The sequence below is a fragment of the Ceratotherium simum genome, chromosome 23 (assembly GCF_057802395.1).
Source record: "Ceratotherium simum simum isolate JZ-2026a chromosome 23, ASM5780239v1, whole genome shotgun sequence".
NCBI lineage: Eukaryota > Metazoa > Chordata > Mammalia > Perissodactyla > Rhinocerotidae > Ceratotherium > Ceratotherium simum.
In genome coordinates, this window is record NC_141922.1 from 38,121,647 (window position 1) to 38,138,480 (window position 16,834).

The 16,834-nt window shown below is 40.3% G+C and overlaps 1 pseudogene; it reads left to right on the forward strand.

Annotated features, from left to right (window-relative positions):
* The first annotated feature begins 3,779 nt into the window (after nt 1-3,779).
* LOC101405770 (small ribosomal subunit protein uS10 pseudogene) lies at nt 3,780-8,141 on the forward strand (annotated as a pseudogene).
* Nucleotides 8,142-16,834: the final 8,693 nt, after the last annotated feature.

Below are 16,834 nucleotides of genomic sequence, written 5' to 3' on the forward strand. Positions count from 1 at the left end.
CGTGTCCCACATACAGCAACTAGAAGGATGTGCAACTATGACATACAACTATCCACTGGGGCTTTAGGGAAAAAAAAAGAGGAGGATTGGCAATAGATGTTAGCTCAGAGCCGGTCTTCCTCAGCAAAAAAAAAAGAGGAGGATTAGCATGGATGTTAGCTCAGGGCTGATCTTCTGCACAAAAAAAAAAAAGAGAGAGAGAGACACCAGAGCACTTTGTCTCTGAAAAAAAAAAAAGTTTTTTTTAAATCATTCCATTGTTTTTCTTCTACTGGTATGGAAATTACTTGTTTTCTATTTTTCACTGATTATGATTACTGATCATAGAAATTAATATGCATGTTTAACTTAAAGTCTGAAATTCATCAATGCCTTTGCCCTTCTCCCATAAAATTCAAAGACTTTAAAGTATTTTAATTCCATTTACCCTTCCTGACATGTTATTGGTGTCAGATATTTTAATTCTATCTTGTTTTTATTGTTGTGAGTTTTACCCTTCAAGACATTATTATTGTTGTTTTATACAGTTAATGTTCACTTAGATGTAGCCATATATTTTCTTTGCTCTTTCTTCTTCTATCTCAGGTCTTCCTTGTGAGATCACTTTTATTCTACCTAAAGAAAAGTCTTAAATTAGAACATGCTGATGGAAAACTCTCTCAGCTTTGATCTGTTTAAAAATGACTTCATTTTGACTTCATTTTTTTTTTTTTAAAGATTTTATTTATTTATTTTTTTCCCCTTAAAGCCCCAGTAGATAGTTGTACATCATAGCTGCACATCCTTCTAGTTGCTGTATGTGGGACGCGGCCCCAGCATGGCCGGAGAAGTCGTGCGTCGGTGCGCGCCCGGGATCCGAACCCGGGCCACCAGCAGCAGAGCGCGAGCACTTAACCGGTAAACCATGGGTCCGGCCCTTGACTTCATTTTTGAAAGGTACTTTTGCTAGGTATAGAATTCTAGGTTGGCAATTATTTAAGTGCATTGATGGTTTCATTCCACTGGCTTCTGGCTTCCTTTGTTACTATTGAGAATTCAGCTATTGTCTATTTGCCACTACTTTGAAGATCATCTTTTTCTCTGGTTGACTTTAAATCTTGTTTGTCCTTGGTTTGTTAAAGTTTTACAATGATGAGTCTAGATGTAGATCTCTTTATATTTTTCCTACTTACCCTTCTTGAATCTGTGGCTTGATGTCTGACCAGTTCTGAAAAATTCTTGGCTATTGTCTCTTCAAATACTATCTTTATCCAAGTCCTTCTCTCCTTTCCTTCTGGGAGTCTGATTAAATGAATGCTAGACATTTTCACTCTGTTCTTCATGTCTCTTAGCTTCTCTTTTATATTTGCTATATTGTTGTCTCTCTGTCTCTCTCTGAATAATTTCTTCTGATCTATATTTCAGTTCGCTAATTCTCTCTTCAGTTGTGCCTAACTCCTTAAACATGTCTATTGAGTTTTTTTAAATTAATGTCCTAATAGTTTATAATATTGTGAAATTTTGGTTGTACATTATTGTTTGCCTCCCTTCACCCCTTGTGCCCACCTCCCAACCTCCTTGCCCCTGGTAACCACCATACAGTTCTCTCTGTCCATCTGTTGGTTTATATTCCACATATGAGTGAAATCATGTGCTGTTTGTCTTTCTCTCTCTGGCTTTTTTCACTTAACATAATACCCTCCAGGGCCATCCATGTTGTTGCAAATGGGACAATTTTGTCTTTTTTTATGGCACAGTAATATTCTATTGTGTATATATACCACATCTTCTTTATCCAATCATCAGTCAAGGGACACTTGGGTTGCTTCCACTTCTTGGCTATAGTGAATAATGCTGCAATGACCATAGGCGTTCATAAGCCTCTTTGTAATTTTATTTATTTATTTATTTTTTCCCCCAAAGCCCGTAGATAGTTGTATGTCACAGCTGCACATTCTTCTAGTTGCTGTATGTGGGACACAGCCTCAGCATGGCCGGAGAAGCGGTGCGTCAGTGTGCGGCCCGGGGGATCCGAACCCTGGCTGCCAGCAGTGGAGCGAGCACACTTAACCGCTAAGCCACGGGGCCGGCCCTCATAAGCCTCTTTGGATTGTTGATTTTAGATTCGTTGGATAGATTCCCAGTAGTGGGATAGCTGGCTCATAGGGTATTTTTATGTTTAATTTTTTGAGGAATCTCCATACTGTTAAACATGTGTATTGAGTTTTTAATTTTGGTTATTGTATTTTTTATTTTGAGAAGTTCTATTTGGTTCTTTTTTAAATCTGCTAGGTCGCTTTTTATCATTTCCTTTTCTGTACATATATTTTCTATTTTTTCTTTGAATTTAGTAAGCATAGTTGCTTTTATAGACTCTAAAAAATAATTTCAAAATCTAAAGTCTTTAGAGGTGTCTTTCTTCTAGTTGTCATTCTTGATGGGTTATTTCCTTATAGGCTTAGTTGTTTTTGACTGTATGCTGCTCATTGTCCTGAAAACTTATTTGAGGGGGAGTTCTTTGAAGCCTAGGATGATGCTAATTTTTTCCAGAAAGAACTTTCATTTGCCTTTACTAGGCACACAGGGGCACTTTAAACTAAAATCACAACTTAAGAGGAGTTTATGGTTTCTTTTGTCATTGTTTTTGGTTCTGTTTATTTATTTTTTGATCACCAAAGTAATATGGATTTGGAAGCTGTGAAAGCACCAACTTGAAGCTACACCTCCTCAGAGCAGTTCCCTGCCATTACCAGCTGTCTTGCTATGCTCATCATAAGGGCAACTTCTGTAATCTCCTGGGCCTGAAGGTGGAGGCACATTTACTTTCGTTTCATCCTTGCTCTGAGGGTTTGACCCATATTAGTGAGGGGAGGGGCAGGTCCTGGGCTTTTGTTTCTGTTCCCTATGTCCTGAGAAGCCCTGAAAACTAAAGTTCAAATTTGCCCAAATTGGCAAATGCCCTTAGTTCAAAAAAGCTTTAGGGTGCCACAAGTTTCAGAGATCTTGTTTTCCCTTTGATTTTGGACTTTAGTTTCCTACTATCTTGCCAGATCTTTGATGCTTTTAAGAAGCTAAAAAAATTTTTTTTTCAGTCAGTATTTTTGGTTATTTTTAGCGGGAGATTGGTCTGATCTCTATCCTTCCTTATTCTTGGAAATGGAAGTCCTTCCCTGATCTTCCTAGGCTTGGTTGAACTTCACACTTAGAAACTATAAGCCAACATGACCTGCTCTAAGCAAGTTAACATATGGAAAAGCAAGCATATGTTTTTTAAGTCAGAACTTCAGGAACAGAATCCTTGCAAAGTTTCCCTTACGTCGACCTCAAAAATTGAATTGCATAAAACTTTTCAGGAATATATCTAAAATTTTCTGAGAATGTTTTCAAAAAAAATTTAATTTTCTAACCACTACTAAATTATTTTAAGTTTACAACACTTTATCCAGAAATTACTTTTCCAGGAAACCCAACCACCCAAGAATCCAAGAGTAAGTATAAAATGACTTTACACACTCCAATTAGATGACAAAAGGCTCGTTACCTAATTTAATGGACTTTATTCATCAGAAAGTCCCTAAGGCCTCATTCAGAGTTTATTAACTCTTATTTTACACACAATTCAAAGAAACCTTATTCTCTGGCTTTCTAGCCCATAAAGATTCAGAAACGATAACTTGAAGGAAGACACACATTTTGAAAGGTGGGCTCATTGTAAGAGCAAGGTATAGCATCTGACAGCTCCATGAGGAGAGAGTAGAAGGACTATAAAAATCTGTCCAAAAAACCCAAGAAGAGGCAAAATGGAGACATTTTGCCCAACTTACTACAACTGCCCGTGGGAGGCTCACGGCATTTGGCGGCATAGTGAACGAACATCTCCGCTCTTGGTGTCGATCCTGCGGCAGCACGAAACCAGTGAGGCTGTTTCTGGAGGGAGAGTAATGTCTTTAATCCATTTTCTATATTTATAAGGAATTAAAAGTAAAAATTACTTTATGGCAAATTTTTTTCTGATTTGGAGAATCGCACACTAGCAGGGTCCAGTAAATAAGCATTTTTCTATTGTAGTCTCTTAAAACCCAATTTCCCTCTGAGACTGACTCCAGAAAATTCAGAGCTATAAACGGCCTAAATGTGCCTTTAAGTTCTTTAGCCTTCAATCTAGGAGTTAAAAGAAGGGGTATTTTTCTCAGTGTCACTGAGTTGCAGCACAGGAACTTAAGAGAAAACAACTAGAGGGGCCACATTTGAGAGAGAGAGTCAGAGGTAGAGAGGATCTGGCTTTATTTCAGAACAGCCCCACATCAGGCAGGTTATGTAGACACAGAAGGAGAACTTTATCAGTGCAAAATGGAAATGTCAAAATTGTTAAGTGATAGATAGTAATCAGGGCTTGAAGGGTGCATGGGGAAGGGGAGGTGAAGGGAGCGGGAGGAAAAAAAATTCTCCTCGGATGGCCTTGCTTTTGTTTATCTCCCTTTCAGCACAGATGATGCCATCTCTGCCTCCCGACGTATGTTAGAAGCCGGGGCTCTCAGCTTACACATTGATTTTGGATCCAACTGAAATTGTGCACTCTGTTCCTGTGGTATTAGAATCATTACCTGAAAGGTTTCAGACTTTGCTGATCCCATCAGAAGAGGTGGTGAGTTTTAGTATCATTCTCATTATTATATTGTTAGTATCATTCCAGAGTCTCAAAAGCTGGAAAACTCAGACACTGGCTTATTGAGAGACACTGGCTACTTCACACCCTTCGGGTGCAATTCCCTGTATTTTCCCCTTAGTGTTTATCATACCAACTTGAGACTTTTTAAGTACTTAATTTATATTTATAAGTTTTTTCTTTTTTTATTCCACAAATGAAGTTAATAACTGAACTGTAGGAGAAAAGGACTTCCGTTTTGTTTAGAATTGGTAAATAGTTTTCATTTTGCAAGCCAGTTCTGGTCAATTTGATGGAAAACCATGTTTTGAAGAATACTGAAAGTGCTCCCAGGCTCAGGAGGAAAGAGCTGGAAGATCTATTAGCAAGGTCTGCCCCAACACAGCCCAGGGACTGCAGTACGCCTGTCAAGTATTTGTTATCCTTGGCTTAGTCCAACAAACATTTATTGAATGCCTATTATATGCCAAGTAGTATGTCAAATGAAGGCTCTTGTTTGTTTTGTGTTGTTTTTGTTTTAAATAAAGAAGACAATTTCCTGCCTTTACGAAGTTGTAATAAATGGCAGACACATGAACAAACAACTAAAATACAGTGTGGCATATGCAATAATGAAAGCCTACATGAGGTCCAGAAGGTCAGAGAGGAAGAAGTGGGATGGTGGCATCAGGGAAGCAGTCTAGGAGAAGGCCAGACACAAGCAATTTCAGAAGGCTGGACAGCCTCAGCTTTGGTCTGAATCCACCCCTTTTCACTTCAACCTCTTCCAAAGGGCAGAGCACCAGTATATTGCCAGTTCCTGGATAGGTTTCCTATAGGCATCCTAATAAGTAGCCCCTATAGCTCTTCTCTCTGCCGTCCATAGCCTTCATCTCATTATTAGTGAATCCCAGCTGAATGCCATAAGGGCATAGACCACTGCCCTGTGGGCATGTGAAAGAGCCTAGGTAGGACTGCACAGAGAGCTCTCCAATGGGCTCCGGCTTTCAAAGCACACAGGCTAACAACGACAGGAGTGACCCATAACCAAGAGCAATTATTTTTAAAGGGAACAAGCTTTGTAAGTAGTGTCAGGAAGGTCAAAATCCAGAATAATCTGAGGCTTGTGAAAAATGCTAAACAAAAGGGTTTTTTACAAGCTATGTTTAGATCAAAATGACCAACCAAGTAAGATTATGATCAATTTCCTGGGAAAGATACATAATGCTAACATATATAATAACATTGTAAGAAAAAATCATAATTACTGAATTACTTCCCATCATTTTCCTCCATATAAGGTGTTTCTCACAAGGTGGTGCATCAGAATCACCTGGAGTGTTTGTTCAAATGTATATTCCCAGTCCCCTCTCAGGTCTACTAAGCCTAAATCTCAGGGAGCAGGCTGGAAATGTGCATTTTTAACACGCTGCGCCTCCTTTAAGCCATTCTGCCTTCTTTAAGCTATTCTGATGTACTCTAAAGATTTAAAACCACTCCTCTTAAGGACAGAATGACAATAGCTACAAGGAAATGAAGTCCAAGGCAAATGAAGAGGTGGTAAGAGAGTACCAGCTGCTTCAAATAAGTTTAGTTCTGCAAATCCCATGAAATGTATCTAGGATCGCGAAACAATTTACAGACATGATCATACAAACATCAACAATAATCTTTAAGAAATTACAGAGAATGGCGAAATTGCTAGAAGCTTGAAGATAGGCAAATATTAGTTGCCATTATGTGGCAAAAAGGAAGACCAAGAAAGTATGCAATTGTCAGTTCTATATGGATTCCTAGCAAAACTTTGGAAAGAGTTAACAAAAAGCATTTGTAAGCACTTAAAAGTGGAGTGTTATCTTTAAGAGTCAGCCTGGAGTCACCACAAATAAATCTATCTGTGTCTTTTATTTTAAGCTGCATCAACCCTTTGTTGAAAATAGTCAAGTTATGCATTATGAATAAAAAACTGCACATACTAAACTGACCTCATTTCTGTTTTTTTTTTTTTTTTATAAGCCCGTTAAAACAATAGCATGATGAAGTTAGCTTCTGTTGAGTTTTTGGTAAGCATTTGACAAAGTATCTCATGATGCACATTGGACAAGATGGAGAAATCTGAGAAAATTGATAGGACTAACAATTAATATTTATTGAAAGCCTACCCTATGTCAGGAACTGTGCTAAGAGTTTTGTGAGTACAATTCATTTAATCCTCAGCCCATCCCTATAAAGTGAAAACAGTTGTCCCATTTTACAGATGAGGAAACTAAGCAGAGATCCATCAAGTAACTTGCTCATGATCATGTAGCTAAGATATGGTGAAGCTGGGATTTGAGGTGTCTACTCTGAGATCAGAGCTTGGGCGCCTAACAACTGCACTATGTTTCTAATGGATGGAGTCACAACTGGGGAAAATGCCATGTCCAGAAGGAGTTGATCTATGGATTCCTGCCAACCAGAGGGAATCACTAATGGCTGCCCTGGGTCTCCAAAATTGTTCCAGAGCTGCTCAACATTTTTATTAGTCACTTGGATAAAGGTATAGAAATTGGGTTTATCAAATTTACAGATGGCAGAAAGCTAGGGGGAGGGATAGCTAATACTGTAAATGAGAGAATCATGATCCAGAATGATCTTGGCAGATGGGAACAACAGGCCAGAGCCAACAAGATGAAATTTAATAAGGACCGTGGTAAAATCCTATACCCTAGTTTCAAAAGTTAATGCAATTAGGAACACCCAGTTTAAGAGCATACAAAAAAATGTAGAAACCTAGGAGGTTAATTACATCCATTGATACAGTCAGTCTCCTATAGATTGAGCTCAAAATGATAAACATGCAACAATAACAACAAAATGACCTGATGGACTTTTATGTCCAACTGGCTGCTTGACCCACACCCCTCCAAAGCTGAAGCTACCATATTTCATCAAATCTGAGATGTCATTGATTACAAGATGCATCAGTGTCTTAGTACCACTGAGAAAGGGGGAGGGGATGACATTAATTAAACTAGTACACAATGCTTTCATATCACTTAGCATTTTTGTTTTATAATGATTGAAAGAATTTTTTAAACTTTAATAGCTCTTGGAGGAAGACATGGTCACCATTGCAGCTCCTGTCTCATAGCTGTTTGCTCTCACCCAGGAACAGGTTGGTCAGAGAGTTTGCAAGGATCAGGAAAGACACCCAAGGAGCCAGAAGGGAGGATTCACTGAATTAGAGTCACACTAACTAGCTGCAACATAAAACCCCTGCAAAAGGTGTGGGAAGACTTGATTAGAGGCACAAAGTACAAGAACCTCCAAGAGAAAGGACGTGGTCTTCTACCAAGACTCTGAGAATCACTAGGAGAAAAATTCCTCAGGCTGAAGGTTCTAAGATTTAGGATCGTTTCCAGATGAGAATCCACAAGTGATCATTGATTTGCACAGTTCTGAGATTGTTAAACAGATTACTTCCATCAATATAGAGAGAGGAGTACAGGTTGAAGTCACCATTGCTGATGATTAAATCAACAATATTAATTGATTATCAGTTGCTAAAAAATTTTTTTAATAGACATAGATTTTATCACATATAAATTGTGCATAATACATAAGGAAAATATAAGAGAAACAAATAGCTTAAGGTATTCCCCAAACTTCTCATTTGGAGTCTAGTCTTCTGAAAGGCATTTCACTTCAGAGTTGGTTATATACATCCTGTTTTTCCAAACACAATTGTCGTCTGTGCCACCAGGAGTGTCACTTATGCAGGATTTCTTTAAACAGTGCTTTCAAGGATTTTCTTCTAAACCTATGACTCTACCCCCCCAACTCCAAAGTTTTAATGCAGGTTCTTCCTTCATCTTTTCAAAAGGTGTCAACAGGGGATTTCAGAAAACAACCAGGATTATATGATCTGCTGAAATGGTCCCTAAATTGTTTGTTAAATGCAAAACTGATGGGTTGCCACGGTCCATTTGTGCCATCAGAAATAAAACGCAAATTGGCACACGTGCAGGCAGCTGCTGCTACATCACGTCTGCTGCCTGGCGGACAGCAATTATAAGACACTATTGATCAGAATAGGCATCCTAATTTCAGATTTGTTAAATGTGTAAAGATGCGTACCCAAGAATCAATAAAATTTAATAATTATGCTCTACTTGCAGGGTGAACTCCACCCAGACTTTGGGATCCACGCTATCCCAGGACAAGAGAAGTTCAATAGACTCTTACAGTCAAGGATTTAATAGTCACAGCTCTGTCTACTCTGGTGTGATTTAATATAATCATCCATAGTTTTGCTAAGAGAAGAATTTGAATCCTCACCTTCCAGGCAGGGGCATGCGTCAGTTACCCAGCTGGAGAGTGACTTTGGCTAATTGACCTCCAGTAGCCCCACCTCAGTGAGTCTTCCTGGTTCTTTACACCTCATGGAATGGGCTGTAGTCATCACATATTCAACAACAATATCTTTCCTGAAATGCGTGGTCATAAAGTTGGGGATTTCTAAACAACACAGAATGTCTCTCTTACAAGTATTATAGCGAAGAGCATAAAAATTGGACTCAGGCCAACTTGGGTTCTGTTCTGACACTACAGAGTTTGGCTGGGCTCACCTTGCTAAGCTTGAATGTCATCACTGGTAAAATAAAGGTTGCCGTAATTACTACTATTAAATAAGATAATGTACGTAAAATGCTGAACACCGTGCCTGGCACATATAATAAATGAACAATAAATGGTACACCAAAATGAATTTCAGATGGATCAAAGATTTAAGTGTAAAAAGTGAAATAATAAAAATAGTTGAAGATGACATAGGAGAGTATTTTTACAATGTCAGAATGAAGAAGGCTTTTCTAAATGTGATATATGTAAAGAAGGAGGAGAAGGAGAAAAAAAGAAACCCAAAATGAAGAGATTGATATAGTTGACTAATTAAAAAATAAGACTTTTCTACATAGAAAGAAATAACATAAACAAAATGAACAGACAAATGACAAACTGGAAAAAAGTAGTTGTATCAAATAACACAAAGGGTTAATTTCCTTAGTGTATTAAGATCTTCTAGAAATTAACAAGGAAAAGACCCTTAAACTAATTGAAAGTTTTGCAAAGGACATTTAAAAGAAATATAAACTACTCTTACACATATAAGTGGGGCCAGCCCTGTGGCTTAGCGGTTAAGTGCACGTGCTCCTCTGCTGGCGGCCGGGGTTCAGATCCCGGGCGCACACCGATACACTGCTTGTCAGGCTATGCTATGGCGGTGTCCCATATAAAGTAGAGGAAGATGGGCACGGATGTTAGCCCAGGGCCAGTCTTCCTTAGCAAAAAGAGGAGGACTGGCATGGATGTTAGCTCAGAGCTGATCTTCTTCACAAAAAAAAAACATATAAAAAGATGCTTAACCTCATTCATAAGAAAAGAAGTCAGGTAGACAAGTCAAAACTACAAGCTATTTGGCTTCTACATCCTTCCTCCGACACTGCCTTCCCCACTGCCAGGACCTCTGCCCCTGCCAAATGCAGGGTCTTCTTCACATTGCCTCTCTTCACCTTGGACTCCCTCTCTTGTCTCCTAGGAACACCCTGCTGAATGTAAGCCCGTTGAGGAAGGAGAGGCTTGCCTTGCCACTGGCCCCAGGACTTCCCCATAGCTTCCAGGTTCTGAAGATTTAGACTGGGTCCCTCCAGTGAAGACTGAGCTCTGATTAGGATAGATCTTAAAAGCATGTTTTGTTTTGTTTTTATACAGTATTGAGTCCATATCCAGGGAGCAATAATCTGGCATATTCTGCATGGATCAACCCATTGTAGAGCAAAATGTTCTGTTCTTAGAGAAAGGGCAGTTCATTCAAAGGAGGGCGGCCAACAGGGTGATAGGTATTGAAATCAAGTCATTCAGGAGACAGTTGAAGGAACTGAGGATGTTAAGGTTCTAGGGAAACTACTTGAAGGAAACACAGCTGTCCTCAAACAGGTGAAGGGCTGTCTGTCCTACGAGACTAGGTTAGGCTTACTAGGTACAGCGACTGAAGGTAGAACTCAGGATGAAGGGTAGAAGTCACTGGAGAAGATCTGATAAACTTGAGAACAATCAGAGCTTGTTAAAAATGGAATGAGTGCCTTTTAAGGGAATGACCTCTCTGTAGCTGGACATATTCAAGCAAACAGTGCATGACAGATTTTGAGGGAGAAATCCTTCCCAGAGAGGTCACCACTGGCCAACCTAAGACCTCTCTGTCTCACAGTCTCTGTCTCTGTCTCTCTCTCACACACACACCATTCTCTATCTCAACTTTCTGTACTTTATTTTTCCTCCTAAGTATATTTCAATACCTAACATCCTATATATTTTACTTTTTTATTTTGTTTTCTGTCAATCTCCCTCAACTAGAATGGAACATCTGGGAGATGAGGGGTTTTGCCTGTTCTGTGTGTTGCTGTATTCCATTGCTTAGACGAGCTTGGCACGCAGTAGGCATTCACTGCGAATGAATGCAGATCAAGGATCACTGTACAAGGAGACCCTGCCTGGGGTGGGTAGTGGGTCTGATTATCTCTGGGTGCTTTCCAGCTCTAGCATCTTAGGATTTTATAAGCCCTACGAAGTGTGCCCCGTGGCTCCTGACACTTGGAGCTACCCTTGGCTGGAGAGGCATGTGACTGAAGGACCATCGAGGCCATGTGTGCACATTTCTAAATAGGTGCAGAATGCATGTGGCCAGTACAGAGCAGGGACTGATGCACAGCTGTTGGGTGGGTGGGGAGGGAGGCTTCAGCAAGGAGGAAGAGACATGAACTACAGAGAGGAGGGCGGAAGTTTTGGGTGGGAATCTCAGCCTTTGAGCAAGTTACTTAATGTCTCTGAGACTCATTTATAAAAACCTTGCAGGATTGCTGTGAAAATGAAATCTGAATCACTGGGCCCAGGGCCAACCAGAGAGGTCTGTTGTTCAGAAAGCACTTGCTCCCCTTATGGTGACTGCTGTGCTATTTAACTTGAATTTTGACTGGGCGAGATTTTATAAATAGAGATGTGTAAAAGGACTTACAAAGTAGAGGCCAGGGCCTCTGCAGAGGCTTACATGCAGGAAAACAAAATCTCTGCTGGAGCAGGGAACTCAAAAGCAGGGAGTCTAGACCCAAACTGCCTGGGTTAGATCTTGGTTCTCACTTACTAACTAGGGGACCTTGAGCAAGTTACTTAACCTTTCTGTGCCTCAATATCTGTAGAATGGGACTAATAATAGGACCTATGTGATAGGTTGTCGTGAGGGTTAAATGAGCCGCCAGATGTAAAGCCCTCAGGACAGTGACTAGCACAATATGGAACTCTATATGTGTTAGTTACTAGGATTTTTATGTATTCTGAAGAAAATCTACCACAGATCCGTTTGGTTGAAGGGGAGGAAGGGGATGTGGGAAGGTAGGGCGAAACCAGAAATTTTCACGTGTGTAAATCCAGGCGCACGCTCAAGGGCCAGCCCAGCTCCCTCTCCTGCCTCCCACAGAAAGCCTCTCCCAACTGCTTGCCCCTGGGGTCCTAGAGTACCCTGAATTGGGGCTTTACATATACTGCTTTGTATTGTCATTTATGTTTTTACATTTTACCTCTCCAACTCAAAGAAAATACCTGTCATAGGCCACAGTTAACCCAGTCTCTTTCCACTACGCTCTGCTGTGAGTATGAGGAGAATAGGAGCAGGTGAACCTCAGAATCAGGGGGTCCTGTGTTTTAATTCCAGCTCTTCTTCTTCCTATATGACCTGGGCAAGTTGCTTAACCTTATTAGACTTCCATTATCTATAAAATGGGGACAGTATTATCACCTACCCTATGGGGCTGTTGTAAAGATTGAGATAACTCATGAAAAGTATTTAGCACAGAGCCTGTGAGTGGCTTCGGTAAGTGGTAGCTCTGATTACACTCAAGGCAAAACAGAACACTGGTAGGAAGTGATCCTCTCAAAAGCATAGTCTGGTTTACAGTGGATTGGAGTAGGGCAATCAAGGTGAGGCACCGATACAATAGTCCAGCATTAAAGTGATCAGGACTTTTAACCTACATTCTTTGGCCCCCAGCCACTCCCCCCACCCCTGGCCCCCAAGGTGGAGGCACTGGTCATTCAATCCCATGAAAATGACAGTCTTAGTTTCAGTAACAAAATGGTAAGTACCTACTATGGATTGTATCGATATCAATTTCCTGGTTGTGATATTGTACCAGAGTAATGCAAGGTGTTACCATTGAGGGAAACTGGGTGAAGGGTATATAGGATCTTTCTAGATTATTTCCTATAACTGCATGTAAATTTACTAGTATCTCAAAACAAAAATCGTTTAAAAGTAAGCACCGAAATTAGCTCATTTTTATGGCCCCCTTTTTGTGGCCTTCTTTCTCCCTAACTCCTTTTGCACTGATCTTGATTATCCCATGTCCTGCACACAACAGCACTTACATTGAATAATATCGATGGGCTGCCAAAAACCTGATGAGAAAAGAGCAACAATGATAGATCATAACTGAGTGTTATGTGCCAGAATTGCTCAAAACATTTTATATATAATAACTCTCTTAATCTTTACAATAGCCCTTGAGATTTTTATAACCCTCACTTTACAAATGAGAAAAATCAAGCTTTGAGAAATTAAATAACTTCTTCAAGGTTATACAGCAGAGCCAAGACTTCAAATTTGCTGGGCTCCAAAGCATCTTTGGGCCACTATTCTTTGCAGATCTCATAAAATCTGAGCATCCAATTATTAAAAACAACATTTTTAAATGTATTTTTGGATAATCATTGGGTTTCCCTTATCTGTTGTGCTCATTGGATTCTGTAGACAGGCCCTCGGAAATCATACAACATTGAGGAATGGCAAACTCAATCCTTGGCCTCCGTCAAGCTTTCGCCCGAATGTCTCCCTGTCTCCGAGGCTTGCTCTGACCTCCATATGAAATGCTTGCAAACCCCCTACACACACCTACCCCTGCTAGGTGACCAACTGTCCTGATTTGCCAGGAACTGAGGGGGTTCCCTGGATATAGGGCTTTTCAGTTTTTAAGTCAAGACAGTCCCTGGAAAACCTGGAGGAGTTGGTCACCCTATCTTGCTCACCCTACCTTATCTCCCTTCCCTGGAAGCCAGGAATACATCTAGGGGCAACACATTCCGAGCAGAGGCAATAGCAAGTACAAGGCTTTGAGACAAAATCTATTTGGTAAATGGAAGGAAGAGCAGGGGGCAAGTGTGGCTGGAGTGGGGTAAGTGGGAGAGATCATGGTAGGAAATTAAGGCAGAGAGTTGGAGGAGTGGGCAGATCACTTAGTGCCTTGCAGCCTTGGTAATGGCTTTGGATTCTACTTTGACTGAGAATGGAAGCCAATGGATGGTTTGAGTAAAGAAGTAACATGATCAGACTTCAATTTAAAATGTATCCCTGTGTTAAGGATAAATTGGAGTGGTTGGGAGGCAGGGGCAGGATAAGAGCAGAAGCAGGATGAACAGTTTGGAGGCTGTTGCAATAATCCAGGTTGAAAGATGGTGCCTTAGACCAGGATGATGGCAGCGGATATAGTGGAGAGTGGTTAGAATCAGGATAGCTTCAAAGGTAGAGCTGACAGGATTTGCTGATGGACTGGATGTGGAGTATAAAAGAAAGAAAGGAGCCGAGGATAATTCTAAGATTTTTGACCTGAGCAACTGGTGGAAAGGAGCTGCCATTTTCTGAGATGGAGAAGACCAGGGGAGGAGCAGGTTTAAGGGCGCAAGTCCAGAGTTCAGTGTGGGAGGTGCTGAGTTTGAGGCTCCTAGTAGAACCAAGAGAAATATCGAGCAGGCAGCTTTAGATAGATCAGTCTGGGGTTCAGCAGAGGGATCAGCATTAGAGACATAAATCCAGTGTCATCAAAAGGGTGATTTTTACCACATGTGATTGGATGAGAACACCTGGGGAGTATGTTGATAGAGAAGAGAAGAGGACCAAGGACTGCGCCTTGGGTCTGTCCATTGCTGAGCAGTAGGGAAGAATAAGAGAAGCAGCAAAGGAGACCAAGAATGATTGGGCAGTGAGGTGGGAGGAGAGCCAAGAGAAAGGTGTATTTCAGAAGTGGAGTGAAAAGGGTTCTCAGAAGGAGAGAGTGAACTGCCATGTCAAACGAAGCTGCTGAAGGAGCACCAAGAAAAGACTTCGGTATCATGCTGACTTCGGCATCATGCTGACTTCGGCAGCATGATGGTCACTGATGACCTTGACAGGAGCTGTATTTGTGGAGTTCTGGAGATGAAAGCCTGATTAGATTGGGTATTAGAGAGAATGGACTAAGTGCAATGTGGTGTCCTGGATTGGGTCAAACAGAAAAAGTACATTAGTGAAAAAACTGGTGAAACCCTAATCAAGTCTGGAGTTCAGCAAATAGTAAAGTACCAATGTTAGTTGCTTGGTTTTGACAAATATTCCATAGTAATATAAGATGTTAACATTAGGAGTAACTGGGTGAGAGGCATATGGGAGTTCTCTGTGTTGTCTTTGCAACTTTTGTGTAAATCTAAAATTATTCCAAAACAAAAAGTTGAGGGGCCAGCCCCGTGGCTTAGCGGTTAAGTGCGCATGCTCCACTACTGGTGGCCCAGGTTTGGATCTGGGCGTGCACTGACACACTGCTTCTCCGGCCGTGCTGAGGTGGAGTCCCACATACAGCAACTAGAAGGATGTGCAACTATGACATACAACTATCTACTGGGGCTTTGGGGAGAAAAAGGGAAAAAAAAGAGGAGGATTGGCAACAGTTGTTAGCTCAGGGCCTGTCTTCCTCAGCAAAAAGAGGAGGACTGGCATGGATGTTAGCTCAGGGCTGATCTTCCGCACAAAAAAAAAAAAAAAGTTGGTGGGGGGCAGAGGATGAAGAATGAGAAGAGATGAAAAGGGAAAAGTGAATATAGACAACTCTCTCAAGATAGAATAGCTTGTCTGTGGATGAGTTTTGGGCTCTGCTGAAATTCTACCACTAAAACTGTCAGCTCTTTGAGAGGAGACTTTTTCCCTGCTCTAAAGCAAATTCTCCTACAGAGATAATCCATTAATCCTTCTAGTCATTTATACCTTAGTATAAATGGGTGTATCAGCTACTTTTCTGAGAGCGAGTGGGACAAGAAGGCGGAAGTCAGGGTTTGCTTCCTTCCTCATTTAGTCCAGGACTAGATTTCGGGGGTGAGGGACCTCACGCGTGTCCAGCTTTGCTTTCATTCTTTACATTACACAAGCGTAAACAAATATCCTTCGTAGGCCTGTTTCTTTTCTCCTTCCTCTTCTTCTCTTTTAATCGTTGCTTACAAAATTAGCAAAAATTGGGGCAGAAACTTGTTTTCTTCCTTGGTTTCAAGTGCTTTCAGGATGTTGCATTTTTACAGCTGCCTTGCTGCTGGCAGTGACTCCCGGTAATCCACCACAGAACACCATATCTGAAGCCCCAGATGGCACTGCCCGGCCTGAGGACGGCGGCAGCAATGGCAGTCTCTCTGAAAATTACGTGTTCTTGCCTTATCTCACTGTCACAGATCCTTGAACTTTCTGCTTCTCCTATTATTTGTACTGAGAGTATTGGATTCCTAGGAGTAAGAGAAAAAACCCATAACAAGGTGAGAAGATCTTATATTTAAAGAGGCTGTTCTATGTATCCTTTTTTTCTGAGTCAAATACCATATGTGGTACTTTAAAATCCAATATTTATAAATGCCTTATGAATGAAAGCAATAAATATATTTTGAACTAGTTGTATTTTAAATAAGAAACTTCAGATGTAACCTACACAGAAATCAAAATATAATGACGTACACCTGAAATTTATATAATGTTATAAACTAATGTTACCTCAATAAAAAAAATTTTTTAAATAAATAAGTAAACAAGAAACTTCGCAGTGTTACAAAACAACAAAACTTTGACTTTTCGAGGATGAAATTATACTTAAATAATTTTGTTTTAGTTCATCAAAAGCAAAAACTTTAACTTCCAAAAGCAGAGGGAAATATATGCTAGCCAATTAGTAACTGTGCAATTTCTACTAAACTTCAAAATACAATTGAGTTCATTATTATATATGAAATCCTTAGCTCCATAAAATGTACCTTGTTGTTTTTTATTAGGAAAAACAATCCAAACATAGTATCCTTTTCAAATTTACAATGTTGTAATGGGTCCTTTTTGATCTTTGT